A 23,048-nucleotide genomic window follows, 5' to 3' on the forward strand; every position below is an offset into this window, starting at 1 on the left:
GAGGGGCAGAGGTGCAAACAACCTTGAGGCATTAGCATGGCCCCATGATCCCAAAATATCAAAACATCAATTACAGAATATTATAAGTAGTTATCACACCATCATAATTGTGTGAGCTGACCATGAAAACCTCTCTTTCTCGCCTTCTCTCTCTCTCTCTCTCTCTCTCTCTCTCTCTCTCTCTCTCTCTCTCTCTCTCTCTCTCTCCATATATATATATATATATATTTGGTATATAATTGGGGGTTGACTTTGGATAAAATATTGCTAAGACATATTTACCTAATAGAAGTGCCTCGTCATTTACATTACTTATTTTCTTTAAATATTGTGCTTCAAAAATTTAAGGAAAAGAATAAAAACAACCAGAAAATTTTGCCAAGAAATATATATTCAATAAGCCTTTCTATAGATTTTTGAGTAACATTTCAGTTTCTTAGGTTCTTCTCAGAAATTCTAAGAAAAAAATACTTATAAAATATATATTACTCATTGCAGAATTTTTATTAAAAAAAAAACAATACTAGGGAAAACTTTTAGGGTCCTGAGGCTTTCTAAGTACTTTGAGGTATTAGAAGGATTGCCATTCATGTTTTTTCGGTATCAAATATTTTTCTTCCTTTATTTAAAAGTGTAAGTTGTCATCTCTGCTGATTCTGTAGTTTGTTGGAGATTTTTCTGAGTGAGGTTTAGGTGACCCTCGCCTGTAGTGGAAATGTTTTGACCGTATATTGATCTGGGGAAAAGTAGCAAATAAAAAAGGTGAGAGCATGTGTGCGTAGTGCATAAATGCATTCTGAGGACAAGAAGAAGAGCCAAATGTGTTCCATAAGAGAGGGAGGGACTAAGATTGGCTGAACTACTGTGGGTCAAGATTGCACTAGTTTTGTTTACATCATTTTATTTATTGCATTGATCTATTATCTCACAATAGGCTTAGCACGATTAGATTAACCAGATCTTCCCATTGTCTTCCCTTTCTCAGTAATAGCATTTCCATTTCTCCTGCTGCTCAAGGCCAAAACTTTGAGATCACCCTTTACTTCTCCTCTCTCTGTACATCAGCAATTTTGTTGGCTTGTGCTTCAAAACTTACCCTGAAACCAACAACTTCTCAACACCTCCTACTCTAACACCCCTTTCCAAGCCACCATAATTTTTTTGTCTAAATTACAGCTATAGATTCATAATTTGCCTCCCCCCCAACCGTTTCCCTTTTTGCCCCCCCCCCATGGTCTATATCTTCCACCCAGCAATAGTAGTTATTTTAAGAAAATTCAGATGATTTAGCTGATGGTATGCTCCAAATTTTGTAATGAAATCCTATAATTGAAAGGCCCTGTAGGATCTGGTCCTGCCCTTTTCTCCCCTTCCTACAGGTGTCTGACCTCATCTCCTATTATACTCTCCTTTATTTGGGAACTTCTGGTTCCCAGTGTTCGGAAAGCACTTCTCTAGATATCCACATGGCTTCCTCCTTTCCTTAAGATGTTACATTATCAGACAGGCTTTTCCTATTCATTCTATAAAAGTGATACCTCTCATCATTTCTACTTGCCTATCTCACTTTATTTTTTTCATATTATTTACTGACACCTAATATTTTATTTTATTTTATTTTTTAATTTTATTATTATTATTATTTCAAGTATACAATACATTGATTAGACACTTATATAGTTTATAAAATGATCCCCCTAATTACTCTTTTCCTCCTCTAGCTCTCCACGTAGCCATTACATTAATGCTAACTGCATCCCCTATGCCATGCTCCCTATCTTTGTGACCATCTATCAACTAATAACCCTTCACTCCATTCTCCCAGCTCCCAACCCCCCTCCCCTTTGGCCATCCCCAGAATGTCCTCTATATTTGTGATTCTGTTTTTGATTAGTTTGTTCTTTTTGTTTCTTTTTTTCCCCATCTTTATTGAAATATAATAGACAATTAGTTGCTTGTATTTACATTGTACAATTCAATGAGTTTTTTTTCAATTATAGTTAGCATACAATAATATACCAGTTTCAGTTGTATAGCCTAGTGATCAGAGATCCACATAACTTGCAAAGTGATCACCCTACTAAATCTAGTACACCTCTTCCCCCTTACATATTTATTACATTATTAACCGTCTTCCCCATGCTACATGCTACATGTCCATGTCTATTCTATAAGGATACATTTGTACTTCTTAATCCTTTTGCCTTTTTTTTGTTCCCCCAACCCCTTTCTTATTTAGTAACCCTCTAAATATTCTCTGTATCTATATGAGTTATTTCCACTTTTGTTGTTGTTGTTGATGATTTTATTCTTTAGATACCACATGTATGTGAAATCATGTGATATTTATCTTTCTATTTCCGACCCAGTTCATTCAGCACAATACTTTCTAGGTTCATCAAGGCAGTATCTTTTTTCAACCCATTCCTTTTAGTCTGTGTTGACACCTAACTTTTTATATATTTATGTGATTATTTTCTGCCTTCCTGTGCTACAATGGAAAGTTCATTGGGTGCAGAGGAATTCACTGGTCCCTAAACCTTAGAGCAATGTCTGGCACATGGTAGGTACTCAGCAAGTATTTGTTGAATAAATAAACGAATATTTCTATTTACATGTAACGAGTAAAAACTAAAGTAATTTACTCAAGGTCACCTTGAAAGTGGCAGAGCTAAGATTCAAATTTTACAAATTCCCCATGCTTTTCTGACTATATTAGACCATCTGTGAATGTGTTAAGGTAATCTTAAGCCATCTAAAAATATTATTTCTGATGTCCCAGGGAAATAGAGATTTAAAGATGAAGATAACATATCTGAGTTGGCTGGGTATCTTGTTTGAGAATATTTTCTTTGGTAGCTCCATTAATTTTCATTTTCTTGCCTCCATTAGAACACCAACAGACAGTTTTCTGTTAATATTTTTAAAGTTCTATATGGATATGACACAAAAGCAACAATGAAGAGTGTGCCTATATGCCCAGAGGCCTGATGTTGTAGTTAAAATAAAACAACTAAGTTGATCTGACCCTTAATGCTAACATAATCATAATTCTATACTTTGGTAATTAATTATCTCAAACAAATTAAAATAATTAGTATGTCTTTTACGAGACAAACATATTTTGAAAATGGCTTGTCCAAATACATCTATTGTCTGTCAAATTCTCTGCTATCTAAACAGATTCAAGGTTAACAGTTTTCTACCTTACAAAAGTGCATTTTAGTTGTCATATTTTTACATACCTATGCCTGCTAGTATGAGTTGCACCAATGTTATTTGGAGCCCTAGACAACGGTCTTACAGATTCTCAGGTATTCTTTGGGCCAAGCAGCAAACTATAGTGTCTCAGCTCCAAACCCCCCTCTTGGGTTTGCTCTGTGATCCTGGGTCTGGGACTCTGCAGACCACATCTTTGCCAGAGGCTGTTGTGCTCTGCCAGTATGGAGCCCCAGAAGGAAGCTGGGATGCAAGAGGGGAGAAAAGGCCTTGCTCTTCCCTGCTTTGCTGCTGTTCTTGTCAGCTGCAGCTCAGCAATGGTTCTTCACCATAGCTTTGGAAGTTGGTTCCAGTCTCATTTTTTTTTTCTCTCCTGAACTTCCAGAACAGCTTTAGACCCTCTCAGAGAAAGCTGCAGCAGCCAGGCAGTATCTTCAGAGGTCTAGGTCCCAGCTCAGTGGCTCTCTCTTAGGAGCTTCTAGATTCTCTTCCTATTGCTCTTCCAGTCTCAGGAGTTACACACGTGCTTCCTGCAAATGCTACCACTTAGTTGCCTCAGAGTCCCCTATATAGTTTTTCAGCTCTCTATCATCTATATACCCAATTTCCTGCATTAAATTCTGTCAACAGCCAGACAGTTCTTCTTTTTCTGACTGAATCTTGACCAGTACTCACCTGAGGGTCCCTTCTTATTCTAAAACTTGATAGTTTTCTGAAACAATTGACAGTTTGTCATGTGGAAATAAGATACAACCTGTATCCTCCTTTTATAAATGGAACAATGAGAGATGCTAATGGCAGCTGAGATGCCATGTCAAGTTCCAGAGGACCAGACTCAGTCTTATTTCTATTCTACTTGTGGCTGAAAATGGTATTTTTAAAAAGTGAGGTGGAGGAAAAAAAAATAGAATAGATGTTAGAGGCTCTGTTCATTCCTCTGGTGACCAAATCAAAGTTGTGATAAAAACAAGGAGCAGCAGCAAGGAAAAGTCACCTGGGATCTAGATGAACAAGCCAGACAATTAGGGAGAAGTCTGAGAAATCACCCTGCAATGGCAGAAGGTAGGACGGGGTGAGGACGCAGGGCTGCCCAGTCTCAAGCAGCTGAGTGAGACAGAGGCTGCAGCAGATGCCTCTTATAGGGGCTGCGTCCATGAGTGGATTTTTGTGGTGACAGATCTGCTTGCTCTGAGCAGCAGTGCCTATTAGGCAGGCAGGGGGCACCAGGGACTTATAGGAAGACATTGTCGGAGTGAGGGCCAAGGCGAGACACACTCTGTACAGAAGTACTGGTGGAATTCATTGTTCCCTGTTGAGCCCTCCCCTCTACCAGTGTGCAGACACAGAGCTGCCATTGCCCTGCCATCATCAAACTGGATAACATAGGTCGCTCAGCCCAGAGGATTCCCTGAAACCCTGCCTCCCCCAACTCGCGGCCCCACCAAAGCCACATCCAGATATATCCTCATCAAGTCAGGTGCTCCTTGCTAAGCAGTGCCTAGACTCACACTGGAGGCAGCTGGCCTCGGTTACTGGTGTGACTTTTTGAGGCAACTATAAGCACAGCATCTGTAGATTGCTTGCCGAATCTTAACAGGTGGCTCCAGAGGCATAGAGGCTTGGGCTAAGTTTGGCCTGTAGCTGAACCCCTCTCAGAACTGTACCACTGGACACCTACTTCATCAATCCACACTAATATGACCGGGAGACTTAGAGCTTTGCTTAGTAAACAAAATCAGACATGCAGAAAGGCAGCCAAAATGGGAAGACAAAGAAGCAGAAACTATATACAAGAATGGAACAGAGATCTAGGAATAATGGAATCAAGCAATCTAACAGATGCCGAGTGCAAAACACTGGTTATAAAAGATGCTTAATGAACTTAGGGGATAGATGAATTCAGTGAGAACTTCAACAAAGAGATAGAAAAATATAAAAGTGGAAATGGAAATTATAAAAGGGAACCAATCATAAATGAAGAATGCATTATCTGAAATGAAAAGTATAGTAAATGGAATAAAAGGAGTGAATAAAGAAGATCGAAAGATGTATATAGACACTATTAAATGTAAAAATATCTATGCCATACAGGTACTGGAAGGAAAACAAGACACTCAAGACCTATTTGAAGAAATAATGATGGAAAACTTTCCTTACCTGTTGAAGGAAACAGACATACAACCCCGGGAAGCTCAGAGAGTCTCAAAAACCAGGAACCCAAAGAGGCCCACACCAAGACAGATCAAAAAGAATCTATGCAGGACAGAAGGGCCTGGCACAAAATATTCAATGTGATGAAAACGCAGGATCTACAACCAAGAATACTTTATCCAGTAAAGCTATCATTTAGAGATGAAGGATAGATAAAGAGCTACCCAGACAAAAAAAAGGTAAAGGAATTTATCATCACCAAGCAAGTATCACAGGAAATGTTGGAGGGACTTCTTTAAGAAGAAAAAACATGCATCAAAAACAGGAATAAAGAAGGGTAGCAACTATATTCCTATCAACAAGTACCTCAAATAGAAAAGAGTTAAGTGCTCCAACCAAAAGATAGAGTGGCTGAATGGATAAGAAAACAAGATCTCTACATATGCTGCCTACAAGAGACTCACTTCAGATTAAAAGACACACAGAGACTAAAAGGAAGGAGATGGAAAAAGATATTGCTTTGATGGATCTAGAAGTTATTTAAGTCAGACAGAGAAAGATAAACACTATATGATTTCATTTATATGCAGAATCTAAGGAATAAAAAGAACAAACTAGTCAAAAACAGACTCACAAATATAGTTGACAATTTGGTGACAGTGGGCGGGGGGTTGGAGGGGCTGGGAAAATGGGGTGAAGAATTAAAGAAGTGCAAATTAGTAGCTGATGGACAGTCACGGGGATGGGGAGCATGGCATAGGGAATGCAGTTAGCATTAATATGTTGGCTAGGTGAAGGGCCAGGGGAGAGAGGAAACAATTAGGGGGATCATTTTACAAACCATATAGATGTCTAAGCAATGTACTGTATGCTTGAAACTAATTAAAATAAATAAATTAAAAATAAAAGGTAAAAAGTGATGTGAGTTTGAGCCACTAGATTGAAACAAGTGGCTTAGAGATAGTAGTAAGTTAGGCTTAGAACTATTAAAAAGGCATAATCCAGACTCTGACATGTGTCATCTGATTCCCAATCAGAAGATCTTTCCAAAATGTAGTGCTATCCCACAATAAAGTGTTAGAAATTCCCATCTGAAAAGTTTGGGTTGAATGATCATCTGCCAGAGCTGTTGTAGAAAGAATTCTTTTCCTAAAATAGAGGTTTGGATATCCTTCCATTCTGTGGGTCTGTTATTTTCTATACAATACTTTATTAATTCACTAGCATTAACATGTCATTTTTTTTTTTTTAATTCAGGACAAGGAAATAACACTGGGTCCAAAAGAAACCTCTAGACATTTTCAATGGAGCAGCCCAATTTTCTGCAAAAGTAAAGACAATATAAACTTATAGACTTTCCAACATTCTTACAGTTTTAGACTTTTCTAAAGTAAAATTTAAAAAATATCATTGCCACACCTTCTAGTTATAAAAACTTAACGTTTTCAAATAAGCTATTTGAAAACGTTAAGTTTTTATAACTAGAAGGTGTGGCAATGATATTTTTTAACGTGAAGTTTTAAGATAAATTCAAGAAATCTCCTCTGCATAAAATAAGATGTTTCTAAATCTCTAGACCACAAATTTTCAGGTCAAAGGACACTGAAAATGATTAATTCTGATGTCTGTGTCCAAGTGACAGGTGCAGGTCACCTCAGAGACATCTATTCCTTTCTTTTCTCTTCTGTTTCTCACCTCTGTGTCTTGCTTTTCCTTGTCACTCCTGGCTATATTTAATTTGAAGGATATCTTACTGTCTTCTTCATACATCAATAGCTATTTGAACCCACCTGGAAGCACAACTGTGGCCCAAGAATCTGCATTAGGTAAGAGAGATTTCAAAACTCTAATGTCTCTGAAATGTTAATGTACAACTGAATCACCTGGGAATCATGTTAAAATGAAGCTTCTGCTTCAATAAGTTTGTAATGGATCCCAAGATTGTGCATTTTATATTACTGGGGATGTCCATGCTACTGGCCCTAGCATCAAACTTTGAGAAGCAAATCTCTGACCAACACTTTGGTATTAAGTATCAACTCGCCCTTGTGATGGCTTGGCCTTGACCTTGGATAGTCCTAAAAGAGACTTTTGTGTTAATCTTGCCCCTCTAGCATCCTGGGACAATTAGAAGAGCGCTCCAGATGACCAACATATTTTTTTATTACCATTTTCCTTGGCTTATAAATGTCTTTTGCCAATTATAAAAATGTTTTTAAACTATATTTTTGTGTATTATTCTCCATATTTTCTTTCCATGACTTTATAGAATTGACATGATTCTATGAAGTAATTTTAGTGTAAAGGAATAATGATCTGTCAAGGCCATTTGAGGAGTTTAAAACTTTGTTCTTTATTTTAAAATTATTTATTTTTAATCCCAGCAACACTAGAATGTGAAAGAAATTAATTACATGGAATAATATTGATTATATATTTTACTATAAAATAGTTCAATAAATTCTTTCCCTCTCTGAAAAAAAAGAGCAAATGAATCACACTCTTTGATCCCTATTATAAAATTGGAAATTAACAAAACATATAGCTACATAAATGTATCCTTTAGGGATTTTTAACTGTATTTTTCTAAATAAAATTTAATTTGAAGATGAAATCAAGTTTGAATTTTTAGCTTATATAAAAATAAATAATAATGAGTATAGTACATTCTTTATCAAAATGAATGGGATAAAATCAAAGGATTATTTAGAGGAAAGTATATAGTCTTACATGTATTCTATCAGAAAAAAAAGAAAAGAAATGGACTATTTACCTCAAATAACTAGACAAGATACATAAAAATGGACCCAAAGAATTAAAAACTTAATAAAGAAAAAAATAGCCAAAGAGAACATAAAAAGTAGATTTGCTTAGCAAAATTAAGAGTCGTAAACAGTGTGGTCCATGCCTCTCACATTCCAGGTCCCTCAGGTCTTCATCCTTTCTAGGCTACCATTCTCTGGCCATGGCTACAGGTAGAAAATGGGTGATGTTGGCCAATGGCTTTACCCACTTAACAGTCAATTTTCTCATTTGGATAGTACCTATTTGTCTTACAGATATGTTCTGAGTATAAAGCAATATGATGGATAGTAAATGTTTTCTTCTCTTCCACATTACTCTTGCATTAAAGAAAATCTGGTAAAAATGTGTTCCTTCCTATTAGTAATCCAAACTTAGACAATTCTCAGTAATACTACAGTTAAGGTATCAGATTTTTGCAAGTTAACTTGGGTATCTACTATTCATCCATTCAAATGCTATTTATCTATTGAGGTCATTCAATGAGCAAAACACAAGTTATGGCTATGAAGACACAAGAATGAATAAACCTAACTCTAGACCTCAAGCAGCTTTATGTCTCCTATCAGAGACAACACTTACTCAAAGAAGATAGAATGTAGTAGGTGATAGGAAAATAAGAATCCTGAGAGGAAGTGACTTCTTTTGAACTGGGGAAAGTGGGAGAGAGATGAGGAAAGTTTACGTAAAGGATGAAGAGGCATTTGGGTCTTGGAAGATGAGAAGAGTCTAAAGGTCCACAGTAGGGAATTCAATATGAGAGAAGGAAGAGAGGTAGGAGGCTGTGGAGCATGTATAAGAAACATGCAGTTTACCAGCACACTTTAGATTTTAATCCATTTTAGGGAATAAATTAAAATAGAATTAATAATTACATTTTTAAAATACAAAACTTAATAGAAGAAGCAACTAATATATTCTATGCTCAAAATGGTCAAACTAATTATTATAAGTACAAAAGCATGTATCTTACATATTATATTAGTCTTAGTATTCATAAACATTAGAAATACAAAACATCTAGTATGCCTATCCTATGGGGGCCAACATTACTTAATTTTCTCTCCCAACAGAAGTAAAAATTGATCATTCTGTTTCCATCTCTGTTGAAAAAACAAGCAGTCATTAAATGTAACTACTATGTTGCACGTCTAAGATCTTGAATTCAAGTTGTATTTATTTAAGGTCCTGTGTCAATGATGAAGGGAACCAAGTACGTACATCCAGGTCCACAGGGAGTGGAGCATGTTAAAAAATATTTGAGCCCTAAAATAAATAAGATACTCTAAAAGAAATCAAACAGTGGCCTAGAGAAAATAAAAAAAGTTTCTGACTCGTGTATGTACACAAGATTGCCTTTCAGTGTCTGTGCAGTGAGATTTCAGTGGTAAGCAAGATCCCTGAAGGGCTGGCTGCAGGGACTCATTTATGCAATTTTGAAGAAGAACTAGAAACAACACTTTGTAATACTAGCTAAAGAGCTGTTTGACAAACCACAAAGAGGTACACAGTTAAATTCAAATTAATTGGCAAGCAAAGACATTTAGGAAACAGCATAGGGTGGTCCATAATTCTTTGAGAAAAAATAATGTTTCTGCTAGTGAGTAAATTCGTTTCAAAGAGATCAATATTCAGAGGACAATTGATAACTTTTAGTTAACAGAGTACCACTTCAACTGTTCTTAATTTTCACTTCTGGACTATCTCAGAGAAGTACTACTAAATATTGTGTATGTGTATGTGTATGTGTATGTGTATGTACATGTATATATGTATAAACATATCTTTACATAATCAAGGTTTAATGTGTGGTTGTAAAGTATATAAGAAAAAAATGTACTACATGGGGAGACCTGGGTCACAGTTCAAACACTTAATTGGTTGGATGACTTGTGAAATTTAAATTGTCTCTCCATTGTTTTTTCTTGATGAATGAAATAAGATGGTCTGAATTAGTATTCTTCAAATGAAAACCCACTGAAGGGTGGAAGAAAATATAAGAACTTCATAATTTTTAATTAGAATTTTTGTGTATTTTAAAGTATATAAGTACCGTAGTGGGCCAAACAACACCAAAAATCTATGCTTGTGTGCAGATAGGTGCATGTAAAGCTATTTTATTTAATGTTTTACCAATAAAGGTCAAGAAACTCTGGCAAACATTGCTCTAGATGGCCTCTCAGCTTAAGTGTCTTCCATAACCTTCCAATCTTAAATATCTGTGACCTGAATGGTTCAGTTTTTACATGTGCTTCAAGGTCTATGTATATGGAATTGAAGAATTAAATGGGGCCCCATGGCTTCATGTTGACTTTTTGTCAACCAGATTATCTGGTGTCTTTCTCCTGACCTAGATCTCCTCAAGGGCTGGTTCTATGACCTTCTTCTTTGTATTGCCTTCAGCAACATAACAGTGCCCAGCAGACATTAGGCACTGAAATGCAAGCTTGTCAAGAAATAAATCGCTATTTCAAGAAATACTTACCGGCTTTCAAAAAAGAACATGGGAGAAATTAGTTTTTGATCCTCACGTACAAATAGATATTTATCTGGTTAATTAGTGGCAGAGTCTATTTTCTTCTAATATTTAAATTTTCTTATTCAAGACTAGTGTCACCTACAGCCTCTGTTATCGATAACATTATTCAGTAGTTCTTTCCCCATTAAAAGTTAATGAAGCTTTCAGATACAGAAGCTGAAAAATAAATGTCTGCCACACAGAGCATAATTTTCTTTGACATTAAATACAGACTTAAATACAACGGGTGTCGGGCGGTGGACTGGGAGAAACAAAGAAGCTGCCTCACGCAGCAGGAGCTCCCTGTAGGAGGAGGAGGAGGGGAGAAGGTGTGGCAAGTTCCCTGAACAGCCTTGCCTGGGAGAGCTGTGAGCTCCATGTGGCTGGAGTCAGGGTGCAGTCATCAGGGCAGAAAGCAGAGAAATGAGGACAGCAGAGAAGACAGAGAAACAAAAGTAGATTTTTACCAGCTGTGGTTGCAAAACCGAAGCTGAGCTGCAGCTCTCAACACTCAATCCAGAGGACCCCTCCTCCCATAACCTCCAAGACAGAATGCCGCAGAGCCCCAGGGAAATCTGAGCAAACGCTACTAAAACTGTCTCTAACACTGACAAGAACTGAGACTGGGGGTAGTGAGCATAATTAAACATCTATAAGAAAAAAAAAGACATTATTAAGATTCTATATAAAGCAGAGATCCAAGAGGCTTAGATGCCACCTACTGGAAACTAAAGAAAAACAACTTCTTTGCAACAGGCTAAGGACCATTATATAATAAATCTTGTTTCTGGAAAAAATAAAGCAGAACACACTCCCATTTATGCCCAGGTGGAGAAATGGGCCATTTAACACTATGAACAACCAAGGTGACGAGGCATCTCAGAAAGAAAGAGAAAAATCTCCAGAAAACAAGCTTACAGACATAGAAATATGCAACTTAAATGACAGAGAATTCAAGATGGTACTTCTGAAAAAACTCAATGAGATCTGAAATGAATCATATCAACAATTTCAAGAACTGAAAAAAAACAACTAGATGAGCAGAATGAGTTCCTTAGCAAGGAGATCGAAACCCTCAAAAAGAACCAAATAGACATTCTGGAGATAAAGAACACACAGCAAGAGTTGAAAAATGAAATAGCAAGCTTGGGAAATAGAGTTGACCAAATGGAGGAAAGGATCAGTGATATCGAAGATAGAAATCTAGAAATAAATCAGAATGAAGAAGAGAGAAACCGAAGAATAAAAAATAATGAAAGAGAAATCTAAGAACTAGCTGATACCAAGGAGAAGAAACCAGAATAATGGGAATTCTTGAAGGGGAGGGAAAGGAGCAGGGATTAGAAAGCATTTTCAGACAAAAAAATTGAAGAGAATTTCTCAAATCTGAGGAATAAGCTGGAGCTTGGAATTCAAGAAGTCAACAGAAAACCCAATTATCTCAACCCAAAAAGGCCTTCACCAAGACATATTGCATTAAAATGATCAAAAATCAAGGCCAAAGATAGAATTCTCAGGGCAGCCAGGGAAAAGAAGACAGTAACCTATAAAGGAAAATCCATTAGATTATCATCGGACTTCCTGGTGCAAACCTTACAAGACAGAAAGGAATTGAATTAAATATTTAAATTATTAAGTGAAAGGAACAACCAGCCTAGAATAATGTATTCAGCTAAGCTCTCCTTTAGATATGAAGGAGAAAAAAAGACCTTTCCAGAAATACAAAAATTGAGGGAATTCTCCACTATGAAGCTTGCACTACAGGAAATATTGAAAGGGGTTAGCTCACCTAAAACAAAAAGCAAAACAAAACAAAACAAAATAAATACATAATTAGGAGTAAAGTGACTATCAGGCAAATACAAGCAGAAGAGTGCAACTCTTACTAAGAACAAGGCATTATAAGCTTAAATAATAAGAGAATAGCAAGATAGTAATGAACGTTCATCATACATAGAAACAAATTGAAATAACAATGATGGAAAAGGGGAGGATTCAAAGATCCAAATTCGCAAAGGGGAATGGAGATAAGGTACGCATAGAAGAAAAAGGGCAATTGAATATATATAATAATCCTTTACATATTCGTACTGGTAACCACACACCAAAGATTCAGAACTGAAATATATAACATAAAACAAGAACCAGAGGCAAAACTCACAAAAGCCAACCAAAATAAAGAAAACAGAAACACATGGACAAAGAAGCAATGGAACCGAGCTACCAGAAAGCAAAAGATAAAATGGCTCTAAGAAGACCTCATATTTCAATAATCACCCTAAATGTAAATGGACTGAACTCACCAATAAAAAGGCACAGAGTTGCAAAGGGATCAAAAAACAAAACCCAACCATATGCTGCCTCCAGGAGACACATCTCAGTTTTAAAGACTAATATAGACTCAAAGTGAAAGGGTGGAAAATGATATTTCAAGCAAATGGCATTCAGAGAAAAGCAGGAGTAGCGGTATTAATATCAGATGAAATAGACTTCAGAATAAAAAGTGTAAAGAAAGATACTGAGGGACACTTCATAATGATAAAGAGAATCATGAACCAAGAAGACATAACACTTATTAATATCTATGTTCCCAATCAGGGAGCCCCAAATATGTAAAGCAATTACTAACAGAACTAAGGGGAGAAATAGAACAAAACACTATCGTAGTATGAGACCTAAATATCCCACTGTCAGATATGGGCAGATCATACAAACAGAAAATCAATAAAGAAATAACATCCTTAAATGACACTTTAGTCCAACTGGACATAATAGACATGTATAGAGCCTTTCATCCCCCCCAAAACTGCTTATATATTCTTCTCTAGTGCACATGGAATATTCTCAAGGATTGACCACATACTGGGACACAGAGTTAGCCTCAACATATATAAGAGGGTTGAAATCATACCAACTGTATTCTTTGATCATAATGCTTTGAAACTAGAGATCAACTGTAAAAAGAAAGCAGAAAGAACAACAAATACGTGGAGATTAAACAACGTACTACTGAAGAATAACTGGGTCAGAGAAAAAATAAAAAGAGAAATTAAAAGATTCATAGAAATGAATGATAATGACAGCAAATCATATCAAAAATTTTTGGACACAGCAAAAAGATGGTCATAAGAGGAAAATTCACATTGGTGCAGGCCTACCTCCAAAAACAAGAATGAGCTCAAATCAAAATTCTAACACTTCATCTTAAAACACTAGGAAAGGAAGAACAAATGAAGCCTAATGTCAGCAGAAGGAAAGAAAGAATCAAAATTAGAGCAGAAATAAATGAAATTGAAAACAAAAAAATAATAGAAAAAATAAATGTGACAAAGAGCTGCTTCTTTGAGAAGATTAATAAAATTGACAAGCCCCCAGCTAGACTCACTAAAGAAAAAAGAGAGAGGACACAAATAAACAAAATCAGGGATGAAAGAGGGGAAATTACGACAGAAACTGCCGAAATACAAAAGATCATAAAGTAATACTATAAAAAATATATAACACCAAATTTACTAACCTAGAAGAAATGGACCAGTACTTAGAAAAATACAACCTTCTTAGACTGAGTCAAGAAGATCTGGGAAATCTAAAGACCAACCTGCAGTATGTAAATTGAAACAATCATCAAAAACCTACCAAAAAGTAAAAGTCCATGACCAGATGTCTTCACCAGTGAATTCTACCAGTCAAAGGTTTAATACCTATTCTCCTCAAACTCTTCCAGAAAATTGAAGAGGAGGCAATATTTCCAAACTCATTTTTATGAGTCTAGTATTACTCTGATACCAAAACCTGGTAAAGATAACATAAAAAAAGAAAACTAGAGACCTATATCTCATGAACACAGATGCAAAAATCTTAAATGAGATACTAGCGAACCGAATACAGCAACATTAAGATTATACACCGTGATCAAGTGAGCTTCATCCCAGGGGCACAGGGATGGTTCGACATATGCAAATTGATTAATGTGATACATCACATAAACAAATTAAAAAATAAGAATCATATGATCTTATCAATAGATGCAGAAAAAGCCTTTGACAAGATATAGCACCCATTTATGACCAAAACACTTAACAAAATCGATATAGAAGGAAAGTACCTTAACATAATAAAGGCCACATATGACAAGCCCTCAGCAAACATTTCTTTGATTTAATTAATTAATTAATTAATTAATTGATTAAAGAAAAAGAACAGAGAGACATTTCTGACAGGTTTCCCACCATCACCATTGAACATGAAGCTGGAACTGAGAAGTCAAAGATTTCACAACATGGAAAACTCCTTCAGGAATAGGAAATATTCCAAGTTTACAAAGAGTACAATTACTGTCTAGTTCACCATATTTGGTAACCCCACAGTTGGCAGATTAATCATGAGTCTGTGGAATGTAAGAACATCAACATAGAAAACAGCATGTATCTATATTCTTATTTCTAGTTTCTCCAATGCAGAGTGTAGGCATGTATTTAAGAGCTACTTCATGTCTATGTTGAAAGGTTTACGAATTTCCATTTAAAACAGAAATCTCCTTCATAATGTAGTAGTATATATGCTAGTAAACTTGAAGTGTGGTGAAGAAGAAAAATCTTTTTTTAACTTAAGTCCCTGGCATTCCAACACTAATGTTGGTGTTCATCAGGCTTACCTCTTCTTTTCAGTTTTCACTTCCTTGGAGTCAGCTGACACATTTACACCAATGTCACCTAAATCTCTAATTAGTAACCTCACTTCATATACCCATGTCCAATTGTCCACTGTATCTTTCCATGTAAAGTTTCCACATGTGTTAAAATCCAGAAGGTTTTTGAATGAATTCATTTTTTGTCTTCTTTTCTACTACATGTATCCATCCATTATAGTCCTCATTTTGGTGAAATAAACCATTGGTTCAGTTGATTGAGGGACCTGGGAATTATCCTTGACTCCTCTTTCTGCTTCATTTCTATGTTGTATATTTGTGTCATCTATCTTCTGACAATTTTCTACATGCTCATGAAGAACATGGGTTCCTGAGAAAGAAAGAACTTTCTCTTTTGGTACCATGAGAAGAGGTTAAATAATGACTGAAAGCATTTACAGTGAAGAAAGGAGAGGTAAATTTGTCCACTACTTAAGTTACAAGTGCTAGGTTGTTTGAATGTTGAAATGATGAGCTATTCGGTTCAAGAAAGTGCAGGTGTGAGTTAATGAGTTATTATGCAAGGAGATGTAGTTCACACCTGTGTTTATAGAAATGGCATCGTTGCATGTTTGCCCCTGTTTCAGTGTGTTAGTTAACTAATCCCCTTGAGAATTTTGGGTGCCTATTACTACAGCTTAAATGCCTAATATTTTGAGCCTCCAGGTTTTATTTTTGGCTTAGAAAATGCTCAGTGCATCTCATTTGTTGGTGAATTATTATTTAATTAAGTTAAATTTACATGGTCTTGTCAATATGAAAGCAAGAGCAGTTTTAAGCTAAGCGATGTTGGCTAATGACGTACTTAGAAGCTCAAACTGGACAGATTTGTTTTGAGAAACCATTCAAACTAAGTCACCCCCTGGTGATTTGTTTTATTTACTGATATCTAGAAATATAGTTCCCATCCAGTCATGCAATGCATCAGTGGCAAGCCAAATGGAGCACATTCACCTTTGCACTAAAAGCCTTTTTAAGAGTTCCAGACAAATTTTTTCAAGTTGAGATATGATGGAGATGTGAAATAATGAGCCAACTTACTCAAATCAAATAAAATCTTGACATGTCCAGTAATAGTCATTTCATTTGGAAGTCTTTCCTCTTTCTCTATTGTAAAAAAGACTTTTCCAAGTTCTCCTTTTCCTGACTGCTTACTCTACAAAAGTCTTTTAAGAACTGACCTGGTGGATAAGCAGGACCTGAACTTCTAAGTGTCACTTCTTTTTATCACGACAATGTAATTACGACTTTGTCACATGAGACCAACAGGAGAACATTCCTAGGTGATGGGATTGAGATGCATTAACTGTTTATGTTGTGCTTGCCACTTATGTGTGCTCAGTGCTCCTCTCTCTCAGATATCTTAGTTGATTATTTAATAAATGGGCCAGAGCATCACTTACTTTCCCATCCACATTTAAATTTTTTTTCCAGAGTCTCTTACTATCTAGAATCATACTACAAAAACCAATAGCAATAATAATCAGGTTTTTTTTTTCTTTTAGATTTTTACATGTTTATTTTCTTAGATAGAAATCATTCTAAGATGACTAAAGAGTGGCTATTTAAATTTTTGAATGAGAAAATGAAATATGCCAATGGCCTCCTTCCCCATTCTTTGCCTTCAGTGGACATGCAATATGCCCCAAGAATCTGAAAATGGAAGCTGCCTTTATTACAGAAGTGCATGGAAGCAGAGAAATTATTAGATGTGCCACCAATGTTGCCATTAGAAATCTTACTCTTTGAATGTTTAATAACAGTCCCTGAAAGTTTGCTTCTGGCAAAAACCTGACCCCCAAAATCCTAGCTGGGAAACAGATTATAAAAATGAATTTTCAAACAACCTGTCTAGCTGTACTTTTGGTTATCTTTATTAACTGAAAGCAGCTTCTATGACAGGATTCAATTCCATTAGAGATTATGCTATAAATAATACTGTTGAATTATTTTCAATACTCAATTTAAAATAGTGGGTCACTAGCCTAATGAAGTAGGTGTCTGCACAAGAAAATTCTACCTGATCAGAAATTTGATATGCATGTGTACAAGGCGCCTCAGAGAGAAAATGCCTTGGAGTCATGTATTTACCCAAAAGCCACATTCTGTACATGTACAATGTCCTTCCATTACAAAATAATAAAATTTTTTTACCTGAGTAGTAAAGAAAATTGAGATACAAATTAGTAAGATGACTTATTTCTAATCCCTGACCAGTCAGTAGAAGAGCCAGAAACCAGAGACATACCCTTAAGTCAGTGATTTTTAAGTAGGGCAGACACATTCATATATATTCTCTTCTTTCTGTGCTCTTCCAGCTTGTGAGGACTCCCTAAAGTCCATTTCTAACTACATAGTTTCATCCTCTAGAAAGTCTTCTCATTTGCATTTGACATTCTACCCAGTCTTCTCAAAGAAGAGTTTCCTCAAACTGTACTTGTATGTTTCCAGTAACAGAGAATCAGACTTCTGGGTAATAGAAATACCAACCTTAATTTCCATGTTTAAAAGCCACTTGTTTCTCTAAAACTAAGTTCTTCTATGTGACTATTGAACATTTGCAGGTGTTATTACCAAGAGACGGAGATGAGGCAGCTGCAAATGTAGCCCTTGAAGTAAAAGATGATCAAAATAAATCAAACGATCATCATCAAATTAGTAACAACTGAAAGTGAAAGCGGAAGATGCGGTTATGAGCAAGCCTCCCCACCGCCACACTGAAGTGTTCGTAATGAATCTTATAAGCTGAATTGAAAAGGATAATGAACAGTGTGCAAACTGTCTTTAAAGGCTTGATTCTTTTTGTTTGTCTATCAGTATGCACCTGACATAAGATGGTCCCAAGTATCTTAGCCTGAAGTCTGTGCTGTCTGTGAGATTCTCCTTCTAATCTGTCACCAAGTTGTACAGTTTCTTTTGTTGAAATACCTCGTGGATTATTTCTTCCTTTGTACCATTTAGGTTTCTTTGTTTGTAAGCAATAAAAACTGATTCTGGCTATTGTAATCAGAAATAAATTTTTTGGAAGAAAGCATGATAGCTCTCAAAAGGGAGGCACAGAGACAGTTCTAAGAATCTGTGGCATGAAGAATTAGTCTCAACAGAGTTTTGTTCTTGGAAAGAACTGGTACAAACGGTTATGCATCCTTCTATCTCCTTCCTAAAGTCTCACAGCTCAGGGAAGAGTGGGATACCTTGATTAACGAGATGGTATCTGATGGTGGAGGGGTAGTTCCCTAAGTAACACCAGGATGCTATTACCAGTGAAAGCGATAATTGATTCTGGGCAGGAAAAACCAACATATGTCCACGATATTCTTCTAGACTAGGCTCTTATTTCCTCAGGTTTACATGTCCCTATTTTAACTTAATATTTAGGGAAATGAAATTGAAAGTTAATGTAATTTAAAATAACTACTTTAGTTAATATGAGTCTGCTTTGGAATATCCTGACTCTGCAAGAATATTATTAGGCATAGGGCATTCACTACCTTATAAAGAAGTTTGTTATTCAGATTTTTAAAGCTTTTCTTTTTATTGAGCTACAATCATTCATTCCATTGCTTAAGAGATATTGAGTGCCTACAATGCTTCAGTCACCCTGGTGGTGCTTATATAGCACTCATGGACCTGAGAGGCTAATACAAATTCTGCTCATCGATCCTAATTCTTCACACCAGCTGTAGTTCTATGTTTCAGAACTACAAAGAGTAATTCAAATAGTGTAGTGAAATCTAGATGAACACAAACAAACAATAACCAGTTAGAAACTATAATGAAAAAAGTTTCCAATCTTGATAGTACCCCAAAATATAAAATAGCTTAAAGAGTACTTAACAAAAAATTTGTAGGTCTAATGTGAATACAGCCATAAACATTTACTCAGGGCTATAAAAGATAACTTGAATAAATGGAGAGATATATTTCTGGGTGGGAAGATTTAACACTGTAAAAATACCACTTCTCCTCAAATTAATCTAAAATTTAATGTGATCACAATAATAATCCCAAAGTTATTGATTGCTTGAAACATCACAGAATTATTTTCAAATCTTTCTGGAATAATAAATACATAAGTATAGCAAAGAAGCTGTTGAATATGGGGAAAGCGCATGAGGGAATTGATTCAGTAAATATTAAAATGAGCCAAGAAGATGAAATGTACATACATACACATGTATGTATATCTACACATGGGCATTGTATTATAAATACTTAGTTTAAGTTTGAAGGATGTTGTGATGCATGGATAACCACTGAGGAAGAAAATAAAATCTTTATAGTATCCTGTAGATTATATATAAAAAATTCTAGTTGAATTTCAATGCAAGAATAAAACCAGACAACTATTATAAGAAAGGATACATTATCATTAATAAACATTTAGGCTTTCTAAGCATGAATTAATAAAATCTTGGGGTTTCTAAGAAGGAGATAGAATTAACCACATAAAACTTGAAAATATCTATACCAACCTTTTTTCTTACCTAAAGAAATAAAACATATTTAAAAGGTAAATCCACAAACTAGAGAATATTTATAGTCTATATGAGAGTCAAAAAGTTAATTTTCTTAATAGATAAAGAGTTTCTAAAATTTAATGTGACAAAGATAAGCATCTTAGTAAGAAAAAAAGGACAAAGTGCATAAACAGGTAGTTCACCATAGGAGAAATACAAATTGCCAATGACGTATAATTAAAGTGCTTTCCTCAATAAAAATATAATAAATTTAAATCCGTATAAAGTGGAACTTGATTATCAAGTTAGCGGGGATGAATAATATTTAGATTGGTGAAGATGTGAGTGAATGAGCTCTCTCTCACATTATCAGTGAAAGTATAAAGGGATACAATTTTCTGGAGGATAATTTGGATGAATTTTTCTAATGCATTAAATCTTTAGCCTTCTTATTAACCCAGTGATTTTATTTTTTGGCAGTTATATAAATAGAAATCCAAAGATCACTTTATAAGGATTACCATTGCAATTATATTAATATTAAAAATTATAAAAAATTAAAAGGTTGATATAATAAATTATGACAAGTTGATATGATATAGTACTAGGCAGCCGTTAAAAATAATAATGTAGAAGAGTATTTAATGTCATGAAAAGCATTCACTACATGTTGTTGAGTGAAAAAATAAAGTATAATTATATGTATGTATGAATGAGTATATTCAATCAAGTGTATGTATATGCATATAATTAGATGAACTCAGACCAATATTACAATAGTTATTAATTGGCAGTAAGAATACAGGTAAGTCTAATTTTATTTCCTTCTGTGAATCTACATTTTCTAAATTTTCTACAACGTATATGCATTACTTTAGTAGCAAGAAAAAAGTAAAAAATACGTTCTTAAAAACAGATATAGTTTGTTTAAAGCAATAGAAATTCTTTTTTCAAATAAAATCTTATGTAAAAACCCAATTCATGGAACCAATTAAAGGGGTGAAGTTGGGGTGACAAGCGTAGAGCCCTGCTTACTTGGTGGACATCTTTGAGCATCTACTTTGAAACGTCAGGGCTGGGGAAATTCTGTTGAGAAACCATTGCTTTTTAAACCCCATCTCTAAGACCTACATAATGTGTTGTTAGTGAACCCATACAAGACCTCATGATAGCTGGCTACCTCTATATTTACTCATAAACTGTTTGAAAGTTCATTCCATTTGGTTCACTATATTCATAGACATATATTCATTAATTAAGCACTTTTAAATAGTTTTTTTAGATTTCAGCTTTGCATTATATTAGTTTACTTGTGGATTAGAACTAGAAGGATTTTTATCATTACATGAAATACCCTTAGAGAATTGAATTTGATACCACATCCTTAGATTTTATTGAAGATTGTGGCCATTTATTGACGAGAAATAGCCACATGAAGAATGGAACTCCATCTTCCCTGAAACTATTATTAAATACACTGTCCATTATGGCCTGGAAAGGCCCACGTATAAGGAAGCCTGTAACATATTCCCCTCAAATTTTAGTACCAGAAAAAAAGTTTGCCTATTTTTATAAATGAGTATGACTTCCTTTTATAATGCTGTATTATTCCTGTATAACTCATGTTTCCCTTTTGGCTTTGGCTGCCAGAAAGCTCAGAGCTATATTTATTGCCAAACCACAGCAATGAACAGCTGCCTAATTTTGCAGAAAAAATCTATCCCCAAACACTTGAGTGTTTACCCTTAAGTAAATGGTCCCATGAAATGCAGGGCTCATGTTATAAGGTGTTTCGAATCCAATTTAGAAATAGAAAAAAAATTAAATAATAAATAAACAAACAAACACATCAATAGTTTGGACTAAGCAGGCTTGGTCTTTGGCAGTAGAAAATACACTTAGAGTTTGGTTTGTTTCGAATGTCGACTGGGTGCACTACTAAATCTGGAGTACTGCTCTGGGAAGAGTGTGCCCTTGGCTGTGCAGTAAGTTGAGTCAGCTACCCAGAGCAACAGGCCATCATTACAAAAAAGATTTGCCAAGGAATTCGTGTTCACAGGTCAGTCAAAACCAGCCTAGGAGCAAGTGGGCCAGGCAGGCTCCTGGAGCTCCAAATATCTTCCTCCTCTTGGGGGCTTGCCTCATATTTCACAGGTGGCATTTCATTCAAGGTAGCGATGCTCGGTGCCCATCAGCCTAGGCTCTGGAATAAAATCTCCTAATGCTAAATCCCAGTTCTACTGCTTAAATATTGTATGAGTAAACTATGGTAGAGTTTCTAACTTTGAAGCTTTCTGTAAATTAATGAGAACTTTTATGAAAGGCTGTTAGCCAGCATCTGGCTGGTAGTACACCTTCAATATATGTCAACTTTTATCATTATTTAGCTTTAAAGTATCACCTATTAAAATACAGATACCCCTAGGGAGGTTTTTGTTGTTACCAGTTAACATTTCAGGGGAGATTCTCACCACTTAAATGTCAGTTAAGATGTAGTGAGCAGCAAGGGATCCAGGATTGAAACCTGGGAGAAGCAGGAAACTAGGCCAAAGGAGAGAAATAGCCTTGACATTTTGCCCAGAGCAACAGTGATTCTTCTACTTGGAAAAGCACCCAATTGTTGTAGCTACCCAAGCGCAAACCCTCCCTGTTGCAGAAACACAATCTAATTGCCAAATCCAGATCATAGAATCCATGGCCCTGAGGACCTTTGGGGCTGCCCCTTTCTCTATCAAATGTTTCACCTCAGAAGGCTCTATATATAGACTTTCAATGGTAAGAGATATTAAACTGCAGAGCTGCTACATTAGCTCTTTGTTTTCTGGCCCGCCAGAGAGTGTAATCAGATTTTAAACACTGATGTGTGTGGAGATGTGCACACCCTAGAGAGGCTGCTTACACGAGTGCCTGCTGTTAACCCCTTTGGAAAAAACCACCCTTTTCTACAAAGCAGTTGTGTGTCCCTTCACACTCTGAGTAGAGATTTCCATTTGTAGAGTCATCCATCATCTCTATCAAAGAGTCATTTGTAGATTTCAACACCAATTTCTGCTCCCCCATCCTCACCCCACCAGCAAGGAGAGAAGAGGAAATGATATTTTGGAGACTTTCAGTTAAGCTGTTGTATACAAAATGGATGAGTTATTAATTTTTTCTCCCCAGAGTACCCAAGAGAGGCTGATTCTGACACAAAACCATAAAAGAGAGACTC

At 35.7% G+C, this 23,048-nt stretch overlaps 1 protein-coding gene across 1 annotated transcript in view; it reads right to left on the bottom strand.

Annotated features, from left to right (window-relative positions):
- The window catches only part of SLC9A9 (solute carrier family 9 member A9), a 496,385-nt gene that overhangs the window by 238,690 nt on the left and 234,647 nt on the right, over positions 1 to 23,048 (bottom strand). The window lies entirely within an intron of this gene.

This window comes from Pteropus alecto, unplaced genomic scaffold (assembly GCF_000325575.1).
Source record: "Pteropus alecto unplaced genomic scaffold, ASM32557v1 scaffold75, whole genome shotgun sequence".
NCBI lineage: Eukaryota > Metazoa > Chordata > Mammalia > Chiroptera > Pteropodidae > Pteropus > Pteropus alecto.